The sequence below is a fragment of the Somniosus microcephalus genome, chromosome 4 (genome assembly GCF_052327205.1).
Source record: "Somniosus microcephalus isolate GS21.2 chromosome 4, FLI_Smic_1.0, whole genome shotgun sequence".
Lineage (NCBI taxonomy): Eukaryota > Metazoa > Chordata > Chondrichthyes > Squaliformes > Somniosidae > Somniosus > Somniosus microcephalus.
In genome coordinates, this window is record NC_140990.1 from 45,303,645 (window position 1) to 45,307,771 (window position 4,127).

Below are 4,127 nucleotides of genomic sequence, written 5' to 3' on the forward strand. Positions count from 1 at the left end.
TATATGTCAAGCTGTTGTTGCACCTCTGACCTTTGTTTATGCCAAATGGGTCTCATACTTCTGACTCATTGTCCTCCTTTCCTGCCTCTCTCGGCCTCTTTCATTGTTTTACTTTCCTGCCAGAACAGAACTTACATCCTCTTAGGTCTCTTATGGTTTCATGTCCGGCTATGTTATCTCTACTTAGAAAAATCTTATTACTGCAAAATATGGTCTTTATTACACCATTCAGTGAAACTGCCAGCGATGTCAGTTTAACTCTTTCCCCACTGCAATCCCCCCTTTTGGTACTTGGCCCTTGCCCAAGTTAAACCACATGTATAAGCATCGCTGTGCCTCCTGCCCCATGCGGTGATCAGGCGCTGGTTCGGGAGGCCCTGCATACCCATCATGTTTAGAGCAAACTTGTGTTTTCCAGCTCTTTCCGACTCGCTTTAGCTCTTTGTTTGGTCCGTTTCTTTTTACAAGCGGTGCATGCTGCTATTCCTCATCCTATAGCCATGACTAACTGTACTATCACTAATATATGAGAAATGATGCAGATCCATGGGTGTATGTTGACATTCACTCCCCAATCCCACAGCTTCTCATACCACAGGACTTCCTGTAGCTCTACCTCTATGTCCCTTTCTAATTCCCCAAGATTCCTTTGCAACACTATGTATTGTTTCACCATCTTACTTAAATCCTCTCATTTCTTGCAGATCCTCTTGCAGGCGGGGTATTGGGGCCCCTACCGGATCTTCATAATTGATCAACTCGTCCTTTAGACTATTTGGCACATTTAGTTTTATCTCCTCCCTTGAATGTACATACACCAATCTGGTGTGTCCAATTGTCACAGGGACCTTTGGTGTAAAGCAAAAGTTAGGCATTGTGATTGCACATACAAGGTTACTATATTGGTACTCAGTCTCCGTGGTGGCTATACAATACTCCCCTTCGCCTCTGTATCCCGAGCGGGTGTGATGGTGATCAACATGTGATAATTCCAACACACACCCCTCTGTCTTATTATAGCCGCACTCATCCTTAGGGCCTTCTCCTACCGGATGTGGGCATATCGTAAGCGTGTCTTTCCCATGGCATCCATTTAGGGAGACCCCTCTCATAGTACCATTCTTCCTGATGGCATAGGTACCAATTGGATAGTATTGGAGGTATGTCTCACCCCTCACTATGCCTATGTTTGTTACCTGGTACTGTGGGTATGGAGTCGTGTCTAGTCCCACCACTGGTATCAGGAGTACCATGCCTATCATTGCTGTCACTTCTGCTTTACATTTTTGTATCACTGGATATACTCTGGTCATCCCTTTGAGGGTACAAGCACTCAGAGGGCCTGGATTCTGGCTCAGGCCATAGAGCTGCGTGCTGTTAATCCAGTCTGGTACCTTGCCTCGCGGTGTCTGTGCCAGATTATGTTTTAACTGTCCGGTGATCCATTGGCCATAGGCATGACACAAGCCTCTCCCTACCCCGTCTTTTGCCTGTTCCTCATCTCTATGGTTTAGTTTGTTGATAATGCTGGCATAGTCCTCTATAACCTTGATTCCCTCGAGTAATTTCCTTATCGTGTGTCCTCCCAACTCTGATCCTTGTTGAACCAAACCAGTTTCCTTCTCTAAAATGTGTTGTATTACCCTTTGTAGTCATTCCACACTACTTTGGACTCCTTGTATATCTCGGGCATTAATGAATGATGTCCCCGTGTTTATTCCCGTGAGTATATCGGTTCCTAAGCTCCTCTTAATCCTTTGGTGGAATGCAGCATGTCCCCTAAAATTAGTAGTCCCTGTCGCATCATCAGCTTGGTTAATTACATTCTTCATCATATATCCATACAATTCTCTAGTTTTAGTAAACCTTTCACAATATCCTGGCCATTGTAACATGGTTAAGTTCATTAGCACCGGTACAATTTCGTGTCTCCCGTTACCATACAATTGTTCTCCCTCGGTAAATAATACTAGTCCATTCATGGGTCCAGGTTTCATATCTGGACATTGTAGCATCCTCGGTTCGCTTGTCTCTTCTTTCTGTGTATTGGGAGCCGTGGATGAGACTCCGAATGTGATTGTTCCATTAAAACATGGTGCTTCTTCATCATGTACTTGTCGTGTAATGTGGGATGTCCCTTTGCTTATTTCATGTCCCAGCAGTAATCCCACCTTCATGGTGAAGTTTCCCTGTAAATTAAGCAGAAGCCTGGTCGTCACCAGAGGTTAGTTTATCTCCGGTGTTTATTCCATTGTTCCTGTGGGATTTAACATCAGAGGGGTTATTGTTGTACCGTTTTAATTGGGTCCAATGTTTCCATCTACCCTTTCCCCCCCATATCTATACATGCGCACGTATCGCTGGTCATGATAACCTCAAATGGTCCGGTCCATCTAGGTGAGAATCCCGATCTCTCTGGCAATATTTTAACAAATACCTGCTCGCCCACCTTGGGTAGGGGCTCCGAGGCCCCCTGCTTTTGTGTATTTTTATCTCTGATGTCTTGCTGTTCTTTAACTTCTTGTTTGAGCTCCTTCAATTGATTATCCAATGTTTGTACGTATTTCCTAATTTTATCTTTTAAGGGTCCTAGTCCCTCGCTACTAGATGCTACTCCTTCCGGCAGACACATTGCTCGTCCAGTCCTGAGTTCATATGGTGTCAGTCCGGTCACCCTGTGATCCTTTTTCCATATTCCATCTCTACCTTTGGCTGCGCCTCTCTTTGTCCACTGCTCCTGCTCCTCCATTTCGGTCTCCTCTTGGATTCTTTTAATGTTCACTTCCTCTGCTGTTATTCTACCTGCTGCTCTTGCTGCCTGATCAGCTAGCATATTTCCTTTTTGTTGCTCACCCTCTGATAGCATTCCCTCTGCGGGGTTTCCTTATAATCTGTACTGATCTGTCCTTGGGTATCAATATTGCTTCCCAAGCTGCCCTCCTTCTGTCTGATACAGCCTTCATTTTGCCTGTGTTCAGCAGGTCCACACTGTTTTGCGTGTGTAATATCAGCTGTCCTGACATAGTGACGGGCTCGCATATCCGCACCGCCCATGCGGCGCAGTCGAGGGCCGCCACACATCTCGCCATTCCTTTAGCCACGGGGGTTTGTTGGGTGGAGTAATAGGCAATTGGCCTCATATCTCTCCCATACTCTTGGGTGACTACAGCGTTATAGAAGTTCCCGTCTATACTATAACTAGCTGGAGTGCCCGGCGGTGCCGAGGCTTTTTCGAGGGCATGTTGTTGTTGGAAGAGAGAGAGAGAGCGACTGGGGGGAAGAGAGAGAGCGACTGGGGGGGAAGAGAGAGAGCGACTGGGGGGGAAGAGAGAGAGCGACTGGGGGGGAAGAGAGAGAGCAACTGGGGGGAAGAGAGAGAGCAACTGGGGGGGAAGAGAGAGAGCAACTGGGGGGGGAAGAGAGAGAGCAACTGGGAGGGAAGAGAGAGAGCGACTGGGGGGAAGAGAGAGAGCGACTGGGGGGAAGAGAGAGAGCGACTGGGGGGAAGAGAGAGAGCGACTGGGGGGGAAGAGAGAGAGCGACTGGGGGGGAAGAGAGAGAGCGACTGGGGGGAAGAGAGAGAGCGACTGGGGGGAAGAGAGAGAGCGACTGGGGGTGAAGAGAGAGAGCGACTGGGGGGGAAGAGAGAGAGCGACTGGGGGGAAGAGAGAGAGCGACTGGGGGGGAAGAGAGAGAGCGACTGGGGGGGAAGAGAGAGAGCGACTGGGGGGGAAGAGAGAGAGCAACTGGGGGGGAAGAGAGAGAGCAACTGGGGGGAAGAGAGAGAGCAACTGGGAGGGAAGAGAGAGAGCGACTGGGGGGAAGAGAGAGAGCGACTGGGGGGGAAGAGAGAGAGCGACTGGGGGGAAGAGAGAGCGCGACTGGGGGGAAGGGGAGGGGGGAAGGGGAAGGGGAGGGGGGAAGGGGAGGGGGGAAGGGAAGGGGGGGAGGGGGGGGGAGGGGAGGGGGGAAGGGAGGGGGGGAGGGGGGAAGGGAGGGGGGAGGAGGGGAGGGGGAGGAGGGGAGAAGGGGAGGGGGGGAAGGGGAAGAGGGGGGGAGGGGGGAAGGGGAGGGGAAGGGGGGGAGAGGGGAGGGGTGGGGAGTGGGAGCAAGGGGGAGGAGGGGGG